The sequence below is a fragment of the Nomascus leucogenys genome, chromosome 18 (assembly GCF_006542625.1).
Source record: "Nomascus leucogenys isolate Asia chromosome 18, Asia_NLE_v1, whole genome shotgun sequence".
Taxonomy (NCBI): domain Eukaryota; kingdom Metazoa; phylum Chordata; class Mammalia; order Primates; family Hylobatidae; genus Nomascus; species Nomascus leucogenys.
Window position 1 is genome coordinate 45,827,141 of NC_044398.1, and position 21,007 is coordinate 45,848,147.

Sequence of the window (21,007 nt, forward strand, 5' to 3'; positions counted from 1 at the left end):
AGTGAATGAATATTGTCTTCCAGTTTGCACCGTATTTAAAATTTGGGGGCAATAATAGACATGACCTTAATTACCTAGACACAGTGTTAAGGAGATTACGGACTGAGATGAAAATCTATGCTTATTTTTGGGGAAGGAAAGACTGGGAGAAAAGAGAGAGGAAACGAAAAGATGCAAACTCATAATATTGTGGTGCCAATGCAGAAAAGGATAAGGGTGAGAGCTCAATCCAGTTGCACTCTGTGCTCCTAATATGTTGGAAGGAAAATCTTGTAGCAGTGGTGCAGAAAAGGCAGCCAAGTTTCTTTTTGGAAATATTTAGTCATTTATCATTTGTAGGTCAATACCATATCAAAGGTCTTAGTAGCAATTTTAAGAGCAACACAATAAGGCTAAATATGTCCACAATGAGGATTATCCTAAAGGAAAGGAAACGAAGGGTGATGCATATGTTAGCAGTTTTCTAATCAGTGAAACTCACTGCTGTTCTCCCCGTTAAGCTGAGATGGAATGGCTGCTACCGCAAATGAATAAGGTGACTCCCTGCTACCATCACCTCAGCATGCCAACAGCACAGCACTGCCATTATCATCCCAGAGTGGTCAGGAGCTCATGCTATTTTTTCTGTGAGTCTGGGGAAAGATACGTTGGTTTCACAGCAGGGGAATAGTAGACAAGTGTCACAGTACCACACAGGCAGAGAAAGGGAAACAGACTGGGGTCTTTAAAAAACTAGCTACAGGCATCAATTACTAAGATTTAAAACTAAAACCAAATTATAAGAAAAAGGCATATATGTTGGAGGTAGGATGGGGAACATTTGTAGATGAAACAAATAAGATGACTAAAACGTAATTTTCTATATTTAATTAGATGTTAAAACTATAGAATTTATTTTCTAGTTGATGAAAACTAAGAAAATTAACTAATCTATAATTTTATAAGTATTAACCACCTACTTTTATAATAATTTTATTAGCACATATTGATAGATGTTTCTATTAATAGATAGCATTACCCAGGTTTTTGTAAAAGATATATTGTATAAAATAGATATTTTAAATCATCTTTCTTGAAGAAAATTAATACCTTTAAGAGAAACCAAAAGCTCCATTAATTAATATTAAATTATTTTTAAATGAATTAAAATGGGCTATTTCTATACTCACAAAGGCAGAGATAACATAAAGTTTTTAGAGGTATTTTCCAAGTGCTTATTCAGGGGGAATTATTTCTTTCTGTCCTTTTTACCAGAAATGATTAGTATACAGATCCCTTTGGGGAGTAGAGTTACCTATAAATATTTCCAGGTATAAAGCCAGAGTTTCTAGGCACTTTGGCTCTCTTTAAGCTACTTCCAAATAACTCAAGTTTTAGCACTAGTCATTATGGAAGACAAATAGGAATGAGGTTCTCTCCTACCACTGAGAATGAGTTCAGAATACTGGAAGAGGTAGAAGAAGTTTATTACAATCCTGATGGCATTTGTAGTCACCTAGAACCTCAGTGATAAGTTTCCAAAATAAAAGCTTGGCGATTAAGAACTTAAAAAATTTTCAGACCTCTCATTTCACCGGGCCTTGCATACTTGTCTTGGTGTTCAAATGACTAAGAAAGATTATATAAACTGCATGTCACAGGATTGGACAGACAATAAGCTTCCGATAAGTGTTATTTCCTTTACCCCATTGAAATTTATAGTTGGTACTTCTCATCTACATGCATCAATTATTGTCATACAAAACAACTACCTAACTGTTGCTAATACTGATGGTTTATGTTTGCGTTATTTGAGAATTTCACATTAGTATAGAATTAAATGAGCTCAAGATCGATCAGTTCTTTAATATCTTACTATTGGCTTTGTATTTCTCTAAACAAGTTTTAGAAGTACACACACACACACACACAGACATGTACACACATATAATATCCTGCTGCTGCTTGGTTTTAATAAACAGAAAGCACCAAAGCAAACCAAAATTACAACTATAAAATCCCTATCATTAATGGACAAGATCCTTCTCATTAGAAATTGTCATGCTTTCATAATTCTTCCTCAACCAGTGAATTTGGTATGTTAGTCATTTCAGGCTGGCTTCTGTCCTTGTTTGTCATGTCTATGTCACAAGGGTGTTGGAAGGATTAATTAGTTAACATGCAAGTTTCTTTGAAGATGAAAGTACCCTGAAATTGCTAAATGGTGCTAATATTCCTTCATAGTACATATTCTTCCTTTTATATCTGTAAAGATTTATCCACTTTTCTATTAACCCTTTTGACTAAAATTATTTACTCAGATTTTTTTAAATAATCAACTAGCTTGTCTTTTCCTCCACGGGCCTCAAATAATTGTTTTAACCGATGTCCTCATTTCTCTTCTCAGTTTTTTCTTATGAGTATTTTTTCTCTCACTGAGAGGACCTGATATCCTTTTTCAAATCCTTCTGCTTATTTTCTTCTAGTTACATTTTTGTATCTGCTGGAATTGTGGACTGGTATACCAAAAGATCACTAAAGAGAAAAGTCACTGTTATGAAATATTAGAAGCTTAGGCCATGAGCATTATTAATTTGGATCAATTATCCTAGTCCAAAGGGCAGACAAATCTATCTGTGCAGTTCAGTGGTGCCGTGGGCGAACAGCTGAGCAAAAAAGAACAAGTGCCTTACTCCAAGGGTCTGAATTTTCACATGCAGTTATCTAAAAAGGCTTTTATGAGACTGAGTGTACACTGAAAGAAATCTGATGAGGTTCCCTCAAGTATTCCAACATCTTACCCTGGGTACAGCTAATGGTATCCAGCCCCATGGGCTATGGCTCCACAAGCCAGAGGAAGGAGTTCCTCCAGCAGACCCAAGCTGTGAGGAGGAGGCTCATTTCCAACAAGATCTGAAACACAGGGATGCTTACTACAGACTTGTCACAATTATTTTAGCTACTTAAACTGCAAAGCACAGCTGGTTTCCCACAATGAAATCCTGGGGTTTTCTTCAGAGTTCCGACTATGAAGTATCCCTCAAATATTTTCCACTATGCTTTCAGCATTTTCCATTCTGATTGTAAGTGGGACCATGAAATGTTTAAAAAAATCATTTTTAAAAACAGGTGCCTGTTTTATTATACATAAATATATATTTGTATTTAAGATGTACAATATAATGATTTGATATACACATACATCATGAAATGGTTACCACAATTAAGCTAATTAACACTTCATGTTATTTTAAAAATATATTCTCCCCAAGAGACAATGGTGCGACCAATATCTTTTCATTAAAGAGTTGACAAAAACATAATTACATGCAAATGCTTCTGTCTTTGCATTTTGTCATTCTACTAACATTTAGATATATTAAAATATATTTTCGTGGTTTCTAACTCAAATAGAATGAGCAGAAACCTGTAAAACATTGATAAAATAAAATGAAAAATGATCTTGCCACAATGTATTTATTATAATTGCATACAACACATACTCACACATAGATATACCTGTATATGAATATATCTACATTAGAAATCTTTAATTATAATCTTCATATACAAAGGCACATTTCAAAAAATACCCATTTCTTTAACATACTGAGGAGAAAAACTAACAATACATCCAAACTCTTAAAACACAAATGACTTTTACCTTATAAGGAGAAAACGAACAATAAATCCAAACTCTTAAAACCCAAATTACCTTTACTCTATAAGTTTCCACATAACTATGGTTAGAATTTATCCCTAGAAAGAATAATCTCAATTCTTTGGGGTTTTGTAAAAGGTAAAGAATTAAATTTGTTATGCTCAACAACTTTTACTTATAATTTATAAATATATATATTTTATCTGTCAAATATTATATTTATTGTTTCTATATTAGGTTTTAGGTGAAAGTGTCTATATACAATTCTAATTAGCATTTTAAAATATTTTCTTCTCCCAAGACATTTGAAAAAAAATGAAGTAATTTATTCTTAGAATTGAGAAATTAGTTCTTATTTTCAAAAAAAGGAATAAATAATAATATATCTGTGAGAGTATTTTGTATTTTTCAATACATTACTTTTTTGATGACCATAATGCCCTATAAAATAGGTTGAGAAGCTAGTATTTCCTTTATTTTAAAGCTAAAGAGAAATAAAGACATGGAACTAAAACATTAAGCAAGGTGGGAAAAGAGTCAGAGTCAAGTCATTCAACTGGTGACCAAGCACCCTAGAGGAACAAGTCAACCAGACTGACCAGACTGGAGGAAACTCATTCTAGCCCTGGGCTCCAGTTCAAATCTTCTCATCAAAAATTGTGGGTATTTTTTCAAAAGAAGACATACGAGTGGACAAGAAACACATGACAAAATGAAGGGTGGGTGGAGCCAAGATGGCCGAATAGGAACAGCTCCGGTCTACAGCTCCCAGCCTGAGTGACACAGAAGACAGGTGATTTCTGCATTTCCGTTTGAGGTACCGGGTTCATCTCACTACGGAGTGCCAAACAGTGGGTGCAAGACAGTCGGTGCAGCGCACTGTGCGTGAGCCTAAGCAGGGCGAGGCATTGCCTCACTCGGGAAGCGCAAGGGGTGAGGGAGTTCCCTTTCCTAGTCAAAGAAAGGGATAACAGACGGCACCTGGAAAATCGGGTCAGTCCCACACTAATACTGCGCTTTTCCAACGGGCCTGGAAAACAGCACATCAGGAGATTGTGTCTTGCACCTGGCTCAGAGGGTCCTATGCCCACGGAGTCTCACTGATTGCTAGCACAGTAGTCTGAGATCAAACTGCGAGGCGGCAGCGAGGCTGGGGGAGGGGCGCCCGCCATTGCCCAGGCTTGCTTAGGTAAACAAAGCAGCCAGGAAGCTCGAAATGGGTGGAGCCCACCACAGCTCAAGGAGGCCTGCCTGCCTCTGTAGGCTCCACCTCTGGGGGCAGGGCACAGACAAACAAAAAGTCAGCAGGAACCTCTGCACACTTAAATGTCCCTGTCTGACAGCTTTGAAGAGAGTAGTGGTTCTCTCAGCATGCAGCTGGAGATCTGAGAACGGACAGACTGCCTCCTAAAGTGGGTCCCAGACCCCCGAGCAGCCTAACTGGGAGGCACCCCCCAGTAGGGACAGACTGACACCTCACTCGGCCAGGTACTCCTCTGAGACAAAACATCCAGAGGAACTATCAGACAGCTGAATTTGTGGTCTCACGAAAATCCGCTGTTCTGCAGCCATCGCTGCTAGCACCCAGCCAAACAGGGTCTGGAGTGGACCTCTAGCAAACTCCAACAGACCTGCAGCTGAGGGTCCTGTCTGGTAGAAGGAAAACTAACAAACAGAAAGGACATCCACACCAAAAACCCATCTGTACATCACCATCATCAAAGACCAAAAGTAGATAAAACCACAAAGATGGGGAAAAAACAGAGCAGAAAAACTGGAAACTCTAAAAAGCAGAGCACCTCTCCTCCTCCAAAGGAACGCAGTTCCTCACCAGCAGCTGGACGGAGAATGACTTTGACAAGTTGAGAGAAGAAGGCTTCAGACGATCAAACTAGTCCGAACTACGGGAGGAAATTCAAAACAACAGCAAAGAAGTTAAAAACTTTGAAAAAAAATTAGACGAATGGATAACTAGAACAACCAATGAAGAGAAGGGCTTAAAGGAGCTGATGGAGCTGAAAGCCAAGTTTTGAGAACTACGCGAAGATTGCAGAAGCCTCGGTAGCCGATGCGATCAACTGGAAGAAAGGGTATCAGTGATGGAAGATGAAATGAATGAAATGAAGCGAGAAGGGAAGTTTAGAGAAAAAAGAATAAAAAGAAACGAACAAAGCCTCCAAGAAATTTGGGACTATGTGAAAAGACCAAACCTACATCTGATTGGTGTACCTGAAAATGATGGGGAGAATGGAACCAAGTTGGAAAACACTCCGCAAGATATTATCCAGGAGAACTTCCCCAGTCTAGCAAGGCAGGCCAACATTCAGATTCAGGAAATACAGAGAACGCCACAAAGATACTCCTCAAGAAGAGCAACTCCAAGACACAAAATTGTCAGATTCACCAAAGTTGAAATGAAGGAAAAAATGTTAAGGGAGGCCAGAGAGAAAGGTCGGGTTACCCACAAAGGGAAGCCCATCAGACTAACAGCTGATCTCTCCGCAGAAACTCTACAAGCCAGAAGAGAGTGGGGGCCAATATTCAACATTCTTAAAGAAAAGAATTTTCAAACCAGAATTTCATATCCCGCCAAACTAAGCTTCATAAGTGAAGGAGAAATAAAATACTTTACAGACAAGCAAATGCTGAGTGATTTTGTCACCACCAGGCCTGCCCTAAAAGAGCCCCTGAAGGAAGCACTAAACATGGAAAGGAACAACCGGTACCAGCCACTGCAAAAAGATGCCAAATTGTAAAGACCATCGAGGCTAGGAAGAAACTGCATCAACTAACGAGCAAAATAACCAACTAACATCATAATGACAGGATCAAATTCACACATAACAATATTAACTTTAAATGTAAATGGGCTAAATGCTCCAATTAAAAGACACAGACTGGCAAACTGGATAAGGAGTCAAGACCCATCAGTGTGTTGTATTCAGGAAACCCATCTCACGTGCAGAGACACACATAGACTCAAAATAAAGGGATGGAGGAAGATCTATCAAGCAAATGGAAAACAAAAAAAGGCAGGGGTTGCAATCCTAGTCTCTGATAAAATAGACCTTAAACCAACAAAGATCAAAAGAGACAAAGAAGGCCATTACATAATGGTAAAGGGATCAATTCAACAAGAAGAGCTAACTATCCTAAATATATATGCACCCAACACAGGAGCACCCAGATTCATAAAGCAAGTCCTGAGTGACCTACAAAGGGACTTAAACTCCCACACAATAATAATGGGAGATTTTAACATCCCACTGTCAACATTAGACAGATCAACGAGACAGAAAGTTGACAAGGATATCCAGGAATTGAACTCAGCTCTGCACAAAGTGGACCTAATAGACATCTACAAAACTCTCCACCCCAAATCAACAGAATATACATTTTTTTCAGCACCACACCACACCTATTCCAAAATTCACCACATAGTTGGAAGTAAAGCTCTCCTCAGCAAATGTAAAAGAACAGAAATTATAACAAACTGTCTCTCAGACCACAGTGCAATCAAACTAGAACTCAGGATTAAGAAACTCACTCAAAACTGCTCAACTACATGGAAACTGAACAACCTGCTCCTGAATGACTACTGGGTACATAATGAAATGAAGGCAGAAATAAAGATGTTCTTTGAAACCAACGAGAACAAAGACACAACATACCAGAATCTCTGGGACACATTCAAAGCAGTGTGTAGAGGGAAATTTATAGCACTAAATGCCCACAAGAGAAAACAGGAAAGATCCAAAATTGGCACCCTAACATCACAATTAAAAGAACTAGAAAAGCAAGAGCAAACACATTCAAAAACTAGCAGAAGGCTAGAAATAACTAAAATCAGAGTAGAACTGAAGGAAATAGAGACACAAAAAACCCTTCAAAAAATTAATGAATCCAGGAGCTGGTTTTTTGAAAAGATCAACAAAATTGATAGACCGCTAGCAAGACTAATAAAGAAGAAAAGAGAGAAGAATCAAATAGATACAATAAAAAATGAAAAAGGGGATATCACCACCAATCCCACAGAAATACAATCTACCATCAGAGAATACTACAAACAACTCTACGCAAATAAACTAGAAAATCTAGAAGAAGTGGATAAATTCCTCGACAAATACACCCTCCCAAGACTAAACCAGGAAGAAGTTGAATCTCTGAATAGACCAATAACAGGCTCTGAAATTGTGGCAATAATCAATAGCTTACCAACCAAAAACAGTCCAGGACCTGATGGATTCACAGCCGAATTCTACCAGAGGTACAAGGAGGAACTGGTACCATTCCTTCTGAAATTATTCCAATCGATAGAAAAAGAGGGAATCCTCCCTAACACATTTTATGAGGCCAGCATCATCCTGATACCAAAGCCTGGCAGGGACATAACCAAAAAAGAGAATTTCAGACCAATATCCTTGATGAACATTCATGCAAAAATCCTCAATAAAATACTGGTAAACCGAATCCAGCAGCACATCAAAAAGCTTATCCACCATGATCAACTGGGCTTCATCCCTGGGATGCAAGGCTGGTTCAACATACGCAAATCAATAAATGTAATCCAGCATATAAACAGAACCAAAGACAAAAACCACGTGATTATCTCAATAGATGCAGAAAAGGCCTTGGACAAAATTCAACAATGCTTCATGCTAAAAACTCTCAATAAATTAGGTATTGATGGGACGTATCTTGAAATAATAAGAGCTATCTATGATAAACCCACAGCCAATATCATACTGAATGGGCAAAAATTAGAAGCATTCCCTTTGAAAACTGGCACAAGACAGGGATGCCCTCTCTCACCACTCCTATTCAACATAGTGTTGGAAGTTCTGGCCAGGGCAATCAGGCAGGAGAAGGAAATAAAGGGTATTCCATTAGGAAAAGAGGAAGTCAAATTGTCCCTGTTTGCAGATGACATGATTGTATATCTAGAAAACCCCATTGTCTCAGCCCAAAATGTCCTTAAGCTGATTAGCAACTTCAGCAAAGTCTCAGGATACAAAATCAATGTACAAAAATCACAAACATTCTTGTACACCAATCACAGACAAACAGAGAGCCAAATCATGAGTGAATTCCCATTCAAAATTGCTTCAAAGAGAATAAAATACCTAGGAATCCAACTTACAAGGAAAGTAAAGGACCTCTTCAAGGAGAACTACAAACCACTGCTCAATGAAATAAAAGAGGATACAAACAAATGGAAGAACATTCCATGCTCATGGGTTGGAAGAATCAATATCGTGAAAATGGCCATACTACCCAAGGTAATTTATAGATTCAATGCCATCCCCATCAAGCTACCAATGACTTTCTTCACAGAATTGGAAAAAACTACTTTAAAGTTCATATGGAACCAAAAAAGAGCCCGCATCACCAAGTCAATCTTAAGCCAAAAGAACAAACCTGGAGGCATCACGCTACCTGACTTCAAACTATACTACAAGGCTACAGTAACCAAAACAGCATGGTACTGGTACCACAACAGAGACATAGATCAATGGATCAGAACAGAGCCCTCAGAAATAATGCCGCATATCTACAACTATCTGATCTTTGACAAATCTGACAAAAACAAGAAATGGGGAAAGGATTCCCTATTTAATAAATGGTGCTGGGAAAACTGGCTAGCCATATGTAGAAAGCTGAAACTGGATCCCTTCCTTATACCTTATACAAAAATTAATTCAAGATGGATTAAAGACTAACATGTTAGACCTAAAACCATAAAAACCCTAGAAGAAAACCTAGGCAATACCATTCAGGACATAGGCATGGGCAAGGACTTCATGTCTAAAACACCAAAAGCAATGGCAACAAAAGCTAAAATTGACAAATGGGATCTAATTAAACTAAAGAGCTTCTGCACAGCAAAAGAAACTACCATCAGAGTGAACAGGCAACCTACAGAATGGGAGAAAATTTTTGCAACCTACTCATCTGACAAAAGGCTAATATCCAGAATCTACAATGAACTCAAACAAATTTACAAGAAAAAAACAAACAACCCCATCAAAAAGTGGGCAAAGGACAGGCAAAGAAGCATCCAGGCAAAGAAGCGTCTGTACGCTTCTCAAAAGAAGACATTTATGCAGCCAAAAAACACATGAAAAAATGCTCACATCACTGGTCATCAGAGAAATGCAAATCAAAACCACAATGAGATACCATCTCATACCAGTTAGAATGGCCATCATTAAAAAGTCAGGAAACAACAGGTGCTGGAGGGGATGTGGAGAAATAGGAACACTTTTACACTGTTGGTGGGACTGTAAACTAGTTCAACCATTGTGGAAGTCAGTGTGGTGATTCCTCGGGGATCTAGAACTAGAAATACCATTTGACCCAGCCACCCCATTACTGGGTGTACACCCAAAGGACTATAAATCATGCTGCTATAAAGGCACATGCACACGTATGTTTATTGCAGCACTATTCACAATAGCAAAGACTTGGAACCAACCCAAATGTCCAACAACGATAGACTGGATTAAGAAAGTGTGGCACATATACACCATGGACTACTATGCAGCCATAAAAAATGATGAGTTCGTGTCCTTTGTAGGGACATGGATGAAACTGGAAAACATCATTCTCAGTAAACTATCGCAAGGACAAACAACCAAACACTGCATGTTCTCACTCATAGGTGGGAATTGAACAATGAGAACTCATGGACACAGGAAGGGGAACATCACACTCCGGGGACTGTTGTGGGGTGGGGAGAGAGGGGAGGGACAGCATTAGGAGATATACCTAATGCTAAATGACGAGTTAATGGGTGCAGCACACCAACATGGCACATGTATACATATGTAACAAACCTGCACATTGTGCACATGTACCCTAAAACCTAAAGTATAATAATAAAATAAAAAAAACACAAAAAAACCAAAATGCTCGACATCACTAATCATCAGAGCAATGCAAATTAAAACCAAGATAAAATGTCATCTTACATCAGTGAGAATGGCTATCATGAAAAAGTCAAAAAATAACGGATGTTGGTGAGGATACCAAGAAAAGGGAACACTTGTGTACTGTGGGTGAGAATGTAAATGAGTAGAACCTCTACAGAGAACAGTATGGAGATGTTTCAATGAAGCAAAGATAGATCTACTGTTTGATACAGCAATCCCACTACTGGGTATATCCCCAAAATAAAATAAATAGGTATATCAGAGAGACACCTGCAGTTGTGTGTTCATTGCTGCAGTATTCAAAATAGCAAAGATATAGAATCAACCTAAATGTCCATCCATGCATGACTGGATAATGAAAATGTGATTTTATAAAATGTACATATATATATATACACACACATATATATACTTTATATGTATATACACACTTTATAGAAAGTGTGTGTGTGTGTATATATATATATATAGTATTCCATACATACTGGATAAAGAAAATGTATGTAAAAATGTGATTGTGTACACACACACATATATATATATATATGATTCCATACATATTATGGAATGCCACTCAGCCATAAAAAAGAATGAAATTATGTCTTTTACAGCAACATGGATGGAACTGGAGGCCATTATCCTAAGTGAAACAACTCAGAAACAGAAAGCCAACTACCACATGTTCTCACTTGCAAGAGGGAGCTAAACAACGGGTACACATAGACATACAGATGGAATAATAGACATTGGAGATGCCAGAAGGCAGAAGGGTGGAAGAGACGCTGATGGAAGAAATACTACCTATTGGGTACAATGTACACTCTTCAGGTATCGGGTACACTAAAAGCCCAGACTTCACCACTACGCAATATATTCATGTAAGTCAACTGCACTTGTATCGCCTAAATCTATTTTAAAATTTTAACTTTTAAATTTAAAAAAATTAAAATTAAACAAAAAATTAAAAAATTATGTCTATACGCCTTGATAGGCTACATAGCATTTTAAAAACCATAATTCAATCCAACTTGTATGAATTTTTTAAGATCACTGTAAGAGTTATTTATAAACTATAAGGTGCATTTCAAACATAAGGCATTTTTAAAAGATTAGTTAATTTGGCTAAATATGAAATTTGAAGCTACCATAAATCAAAACTTTAAAACAGGGCAGCTGACAAAATTAATTGCAACACATAATTTTGTTTCTTTTTGAGATGGAGTATCACTTTGTCACACAGGATGGAGTGCAGTGGCGCGATCTCGGCTCACTGCAACCTTTGCCTCCCGGGTTCCAGCAATTCTCCTGCCTCAGCCTCCCGAGTAGCTGGGACTACAGGCTCCCGCCACCACGCCTGGCTAATTTTTGTATTTTTTTAGTAGAGACGGGGTTTCACCATATTGGCCAGGCTGATCTTGAACTCCTGACTTCGTGATCTGCCCGCCTCTGCCTCCCAAAGTGCTAGATTACAGGTGTGAACCACCATGCCTGGCCCAACACATAATAATTTAACAGCTAATATTTTTAATGTTTAATAATAATTTACATACCCATAGTAGAAATATAAATGTTATTAAAAAAATGAACACAAGACCAAAAACGTATTGCACAAATATAAATTGCCACTAACATTTGAGAATAATTTCATTCTCACTAGTTCTCAAAAATGCAAATGAAAATAACAAAAAAAAACAATTTTATCTAATTGGCAAAATACTTTTAGAGTACCTATTAGTGTGTGGTAAATTAAGCCCTCATACTCTTGAATGAACATACACAATCCTAACTCTATGGAAGTCAGGTTAGGGATGTCAATCAAAACCTGAAGTAAGGTGCATTTGCTTTCATCTAGCAATTCTTCTATAATTAACTCAGTGCATCCAAATATGTATTTATTGAGGATTTAACAAATGAATAAATATTGGATAAAATATTGAATAACATAAATGTTCAACAATAGAATGGTAAAACATTATCATGCTACACAATTATTAAAACTGATGATAAGAGAACTTAATGTAAAAAGACGTTCCTAAATATAGTTATAGGATTAAAAACGTTATCTATAATATTATCTATTTTTGTAATGTACATTCATATACATAAAATATGGAAGGATAGGAATTGAATTTACATTATATTACTTATATTATCTAATTTTTAATGAATAGGTATGAGTTTTACACCCAGAAATAAAAAAGTTGTTTCAATAGCGAAAAGGAAAATAGCTTAAAAATAAGATTTCAAAACATTTTAATATACCAAATCACCAGTGTTTCTCTTCAATTATTGTACTTAACTAAACATAAATACATTAAATCTTTCAAAGCTGGATAAATGAGGTACACCAAAAATCCTAAATTTCATTTTTTCCGTCATTTTAATCGTCCTTTAATAGTCAACTTTATATCAGTATCATTAATGTCTCATATATTAAGTTTATTTCTCTTTCTTTTGTGGTATATAGCACTATTATTACCAACTGTTCACTTTCCTCTCTGAAGGAGAAACTATATATCTGTGCCCATTCCAATGTGACTTACAGAGATAAGTCCTCCTGCGGGATATTATTTGGCCCATGAAATATGAATGCAAGTAATATCCAACTGGAGGTTTTAAGAGCCATTTCTCCTTCCCTCTGCCATATAAAGTGCATGTCATAGATGGGGGATGGGACTTTAACCCAGATCATACAATGAGGAAATGTGTGGGATCCAGAACAAAGCTGTCATTGAATCATAAACAACATGTAACTTGAGTGAGAAGTAAACCAAAAAATCTGTTTGTCACATCAGACATCTTACCCAAGATCCAGCCTTTACAAACAATTTCCGTAATACAATTGAGAGGCATAGACAAAAAAGAGAGAGGCTTTGGACTTCCTGATTGACTCTCCAGGAGAGTCTTCTGCTGAAGAAAAGCTCTCTGTTATCAGTGTGGTCACCTCACAGAGCCAGGACAAATTTGGTTATAAAACATCTCTACCTTATACTCTAGAAAATTGTACAGCCAATAAGATATTTTTCAGAGGCAGATGCATTATTAGGGTTTTTTTTTTTTTTTTTTTTTTGCCATAAACAACCCTAAGCCAGGGACATCCTGCAAAGAGCTCTCTATAGGTAAGAACGCTCTAGTCATAGCAGTTGTCACTGGTTTTCAGCACATTTGCTGAAAATTCAATCATGCCACCTAATTTCTTTCTTTGGTAGTATCCCCTTGGTAACCGGAAAAGAAATGAATCATAGGCCAGTTGCTTTGCATCCTTCCTCCGCAAGAGCAAACAATTTGGCCATAGGATTAAAAAATAATACAACTAGTAAGTAGTGGCAGTATTAATATTCATGTTGAAATGTATTCATCACTTGTCACATGCCAAGTAGATAAGAACCTAGCATACATTAGCTCCTTAGAGCCCCACCACTATGAGATACATATCGCTACCATCCAGTTTTGAGGTGATTGAATTAAGAATTAAGCAGAATAAAGTGAATACATGCAAAATGTAAGGGTCACCAAAAATTTCACTAATCAAGATAGATGATATGTTAATGCAATATTTTTAATAATCCACAGTAATGCAAAAAATCATAATAAACTAAGTATCAAAATATTTTAAAAGACAATATGATTATTATCTGTGTTTTCTTTTGCTTCAGTATTGCTCAGCATAGCATTGATGTTGACACTGATCTTGTCTTTACATAAAATGTTGATATTTTGTTCATCATGAACTTTTTCATAATTTTTTCATAATTTTTAATAATTATTTTTAAAATATTGCATTAAAATATTATTTATCTTGGTTACTGAGCTTTTTTAGTCAATAAACTTTATTTGAGCAGTTTTAGCCTCACAACAAAATTGGGTGGAAAGTACAGAGAGTTCCCTTATCCCTATCCCCACACACACAACCTCCCTCACTATCAACATCCCCTGCCAGATTGGTATATTTGTTATAACTGATGAACCTACATCAACACATCACTGTCACCCAAAGTCTATAATTTACATTAGGGTTCACTCAGTGTTGTGCATTCTGTGGGTTTTGACAAACATGTAATGACATGTATCCACCACTGTAGTATTGTATAAAATAGTTTCACTGTACTATGTCCTAATAATGATGTGTGTTCTGCCTATTCATCCCACCTTTCTCCCTAACTCATTGCAACCACTAATCTTTTTACTTCCTCCATAGTTTTGCCTTTCCAGATTGCCATTTATTTGGAATCATACCGTGTGTAGCATTTTCAGATTGGCTTCTTTTACTTATTAATATGTATTTAAGTTTCCTCCATGTCTTTTCATGACTTGATAGCTCATTTCTTTTTAGCGCTGCATAATATTCCATTGTCTGAATGCACCACAGATTATTTAGTCAATCAACTACTGAAGGATAACTTGGTTGGTTCCAAGTTTTGGCGATTACTACTTAAGCTGCTGTAAACATCCATTTGCAGATTTTTGTGTAAACATAGGAGCATGATTGCTGGATCCGATGGTAAGAGTAGGTTTAGTTTTGTTTTTAAATTAATGCAAGAACCTGCCAAACTATCTTCCAAAGTTAATGTTGTCAGTGTTTTGAATTTTTGCCGTTCTCATAAGTGTTCAGTGGTATCTCATTCTTGTTTAAATTCACAACTCCCTAATGAGATATAATGTTGATTATCTTTTCATATGCTTATTTGACATCTGTATTTCAACTTGGGTGAAGTGTCTGTTGAGATTCTGTTTTAATCATATCATCTCTTTGTCTTTATTTCACCAATAACACACTCTCTTGATTAATGTAGCTTTATAGTAAATCTTGAAGTCAGGTAATGTCAGTCCTCCAACTTTTTTCTTCTCCTTCAATATCAAGTTAGTTATTCTGGGTCTTTTACCTCTCCATATAACCTTTAGAAATCAATTTATCAATATCCTAAAAATTATATGCAGAGGTTTTGACTGAGATTGTGCTGAATCTACAGGTCTAGTTGGAAAGAACTGACATCTTGATAATACTGAGTGTTGATATACATGAGCACAGAATATCTCTCCATTCATTTAATTCTTTTTTGATATCTTTTATCAGAATTTTGTAGTTTCCTTCATGTAGATCTTATATGTATTTTTTTATTTATACTGAAGTATTTAAATTTGGAAGATGCTAATGTAAATGGTAATGTGTTTTTAATTTCAAATTCCATTTGTTCATTGCTGGTGTATAGGAAAGTGGTTGACTTTTGTATATTAACCTTGTGTGTTGCAAACTTGCTATAATCACTTATGAGCATCAGGAGCTTTTTTGTTGATTCTTTCAATTTTCTACGTAGATGATCATGTTGTCTCGGAGCATAAACAGTTTCATTTCTTCCTATATGCATTTTATTTCCTATTCTTTTCTTATTGTATGACCTGGGACTTCCATTATAATATTGAAAAGAAGTGTTGAGAGAGGACGTCTTGCCTTGTTCTTGATCTTAGGAGAAAAGCCTAAATTTCTCACCATGATGTATGATATTAGCTGTAGGTTTTTTGTAGATGTTCTTTATCAAGTCGAGGAAGTTTCTGTGTGTTCCTAGTGTGCTGAGAGCTTTTATCATAAATGAGTGTTAGATTTTGTCAAATGCTTCTTTTGCATGTATTGATATAATCATGTGGTTTTTTTCTTTAGCCTGTTAATGTTATGAATTACACTAGTTGTTTTTAGAATGTTGAACCAGCCTTTGAATACTTTGGAGAAATCCCCAATGATATAGGGTATAATTGTTTTTCATACCTTGTTGAATTTAACTTACTAACAATGTTTTGAGACTCTTTGCATCTGTGTTCATGAGAGACATTTTTCTGTGATGTTCCCTTCTTATTATGTCTTTGTCTGGTTTTGGCATTAGAGTAATGCTCATCTGATAAAATGAGTTAGTAGGTATTCTCTCTGTGGTTATCTTATGAAAGAGATTGTTGAGTACTGATGTAACTTCTTCCTTCAAAGTTAATTGACTAGTGAACCCATCTGCACCTGGAACTTTCTGTGTTGGAAGGTTAGTAGTTATTGATTCTATTTCTTTAATAGATATGGGCCTATTCAAAATCTGTTTCTTCTAGCATGAGTTTTGGAAGATTTTCTTTCAGGGAAATGACCCACCTCATCCAGGTTACTAAACTTGTGGACATAGAGTTCTTCGCAGTATTTCTTTATTAATCTATTAATGGCCTAGGGATCTATAGTGATGGCTCTCTTTTATTTCTGACATTTGTAATTTGTATCATCTCTCTTTTTTCTTAGTTAGCATAGCTAGAGAATTATCATTTCTATTGTTCTTTTCAAAGATCCAGCTTTTGGTTTCACTGATTTCCTCTTTTCAATTTTGTTGATCTCTACTCTAGCTTTTATTATTTATTTTCCTCTTTGAATTTAATTTGCTCTCTTTTATCTAGTTTCCTATGGTGTAAGCTTAGATAATTAATTTTAGGTCTTTCTTCTTTTTTAATGTAATAATTCAATGCTCTAAATTTCCTCTAAACATTACTTATGTTGCATCCCACAAATTTTGGTAAGTTGCATTTCCGTTTTCATTTAGTTTAAAATATCTTTAAATTTTGCTTGCGTTTCTTCTTTGAGTCATATGTTACTTAGAAGTATGTTGTTTAATCTCCATGTACTCTGGTATTTTTCAGCTCTCTTTATGTTACTGACTTCTAGTTTAATTCCACTGTGGTCTGAGAGCAGACATTGTATAATTTCTATTCTTTTAAATTTATCAAGGTGTGTTTTATGGCCCAGAATGTGGTCTATCTTGGTGAATGCTCCATGTGACCTTGAAGAATGTGTATTCTGCTGTTGTTGGATAACGTAATTAATATATGTCAATTATATCCAGTTGATTGATGGTGCTGTTGTGTTCAACTTTGTCCTCTCTAATTGTCTGCCTGCTGGATCTGTCTATTTCTGACAACAGAGGAGTGTTGAAATCTCCAACTATAATAGTGGATTATCTGTTTCTCCTTGTAGTTCTGTCCAGTTTGCCTCACATGTTTTGATGTGCTGTTGTAAGGCATATACACTTAAGGATTTTTATGTTTTCTTGAAGAATTGATCCCTTTATCATTATGTACTGTCTTGCTTTATCCCTGATAACTTCCCTTTTCTGAAGTCCCCTTTCCCGAAATTAATATAGCTACTCCTACTTTCTTTTAAATAGTGTTATCATAGTATATCTTTCTTTATCCTGTTACTTGTAATCTATATGTGTCGTTGAAGTATGCTTCTTCTAGACAACATATAGTTGAGTTTTGTTTTTTGATCCACTGTGACAATCCCTGTCTTTTAATTGGGGCATTTTGACCATTGACCTTTACATAGTCTCGATATAGCAGGATTAATATATACCATATTTGTTGCTATTTTCTCTGCATTTTTTCCATGTTTCCATTTTTGTTTTCCACTCTTTTCTGCTTTTAATTGAGCATTTTATATGATTCAATTTTCTCTTTTTTTCTTAGCATATAAATTATACATTTTTAAAACTCTCTTTAACATTTGCCCTAGAGCATGCAATATATATTTACAACTAGCCCAAGTCTACATTCAAATAAAACTATAGCAGTTCACAGGTGGTACAACTACCTTATAATAAGTGAATATTTACTATTTTGTTCCTCCTGTCCCTTATATCATTGCTGTAATTCATTTCACTTATATAGGAACATACATAAGTATGCTTAGGTGAAGTGTCTGTCTATACACACACACTTAAGCATACATAATCTAATACATTGTCTTAATACATCGTTGCTACCATTATTTTGGACAAACTGTTATCTATTAGATTAAGATTGGAAAGATAAAAGTTTTTATTTTACCATCACTTATTCATTCTCTGATGTTCTTCCTTTCTTTATTTAGGTAGATCTGAGTATCTGACCTGTATCATTTTCCTTCTCCTTGAAAAATTTCATTTAACATTTCATGCAAAGCTGGTCTACTGGCAACAGACTTCCTCAATTTTTGTTTGTCTAAGAAAATTTTTATTTTTTATTCACTTTTGAAGAATAATATTACAAGGTACAGAATTCTAAGTTGGTGCATTTCTCCCTCAACACTTTAAACATTTCACGCAACTCTCTGCTTCCTTACATTGTTTCTGTGGAGAGGTTGGATGTAATTTTTATCTTTGCTCCTCCCTAGGTAAGATTTTTTTTCTCCTGACTTCTTTCAAGTTTTTCCTTAATCTTTGAATTTCTCCAGTGTGGGTATGATATGTCTAAGTGTGATGTTTTGGCATTTGTTCTGATTGGTGTTTTTGGAGCTTCCTATATCTGTAGTTTTGGTTTGACATTGATTAGAGGAAAATCTCAGCCATTATTACTTCAAATATTGCGTCTGTTCCTTTCTCTTTTTCTTTTCCTTCTGGTATTCCCATTATGTGTATGTTACATCTTTTGTAATCGTCTCACAGTTCTGTTTTGTCTTTTAAAGACTTTTTTCATCCTTTTGCCTTTAAGATTTATAAATTTGTATTTTCATATCTTCAAGCTCAGAATTATTTCTTCAGTCATGTCCCATCTGCTAATAATTCTATCAAAAATATTCTTCACTTCTGTTATAGTATTTTTATCTCTAATATTTTCACATAGTTGTTTCCTAGAATCCTTATGTCTTTGCTTACATTTTTGTGGCCTTGTATGATGTACTTTTTTTTTTTTTTTTTTTTTGAGACAGAGTCTCACTCTGTCGCCCAGGCTGGAGTGCAGTGGCGTGATCTCAGCTCACTGCAAGCTCTGCCTCCTGGCTTCACGCCATTCTCCCGCCTCAGTCTCCCGATTAGCTGGGACTACAGGTGCCCCCCACCATGCCTGGCTAATTTTTTGTATTTTTTAGTAGAGACAGGGTTTCACCGTGTTAGCCAGGATGGTCTTGATCTCCTGACCTCGTGATATGCCCGACTCAGCCTCCCAAAGTGCTGGGATTACAGGCATGAGCCACTGCACCCAGCCGATGTACTTTTTTCTTTAAAGCCCTTAATATGTTAATTTTAGTTTGTTTTAATTCCTGGTTTGATAATCCCAACATTTTTGCCATATCTAACGCTGGTTCTGATGCTTGTTGAGTGTTCAAACTGATCTACTTATTTTAGTATGCCTTATAATTTTGTGTTGAAAGGCAGACATGACATACTGGGTAAGAGGAACTGTGCTAAATGGGCCTTTAGCGACAGGGTGGGAAGGTGTGGGTAGGGGAGGGTTCCATAGTCCTGTAATTAGGTCTCAGTCTTTGGTGAGCCTGTGCCTCTGGACTGTGAACTTCATCAGTGCTACTCAGGTTTCTTTCCTCTCCCTTAAGTGGGACAGGGTGGCTGGATGGGGTTAGAGTCATGTCTGCCTTTATCTAGGTTGGTTAGGCTCTGATATAACTTCAGCATGTTAGGCTGTGGTAAAATAATTTCTCCTGAGGGCAGGCCTTGTTAAGAACAGAATGTTCTGAGGTATTTCAAACTGCTTCCTTTTCCCCTATCCCTGCCAAAATATATAAATAATTCCCTAAAATTAATAAGGGAAAGGCAAACAAGACCTACAAATAGGCAATTTGGAAAAAAAAAATGGCCAATGAACCCATGAAAAGAAATCCTCACTAATAACTGGGGAAATGCAAAATAAAACAATAATGAGAACTATTTTACACAATAAGATTGGCAAAAAAATAACAAACTTGACTATACCAACTGTACGTAAGGACAAGGAACACGGGAGTGTTTATAAAGTGCTGAGTGGTTTAAAATGATCTTAGCTATTTAGGAGAGCTATTTGGCATTATCTATTAAAACTGAAGGAGCAAGCTCCATGACTCATTGATTTTATTTCCAGGTGTAAACACTATTAAAAAAACTCTCATCTTTGTGTGCAGAGAGACATGTAATAAAATTCTTACAGCAGTATGTTTATAGCTTAATGTTGAGTACAGTCAGCCCTCCAAATCCAGTGAGTTCCACATTAATGGATTCAACCACCTGTGGATTGAAAATATTTGGAGGAAAAAATAAAAAATAAAAATACAAAACTAAAAACAATACAAATTAAAAAACAAAGTCATATAAAAACTATTAACATAGCATTTACATTGTATTAAGTCTTATAAGTAATCTAGAGATGTTTCAAATATAGTCGTGTGGCACATAGCAACATTTCAGCCAACAGTGAACTGCATGTATGATGATGGTCCCATAAGATTATAATGGAGCTACGAAATCCCTATCACCTACTGATGTCATAATGTAGCACAATGCATTACTGCCTGGTTTGTGGTGATGCTGGTGTAAACAAACCTACTGTGTTTCCACTCTCATAAATGCATAATATATACAAGTATGTATAGTATATAATACTTGATAACAAACAAACATCTTACTACTGATTTTTGTATTTACTGTATTTTTTCTCATTGTTTGAGAGAGTT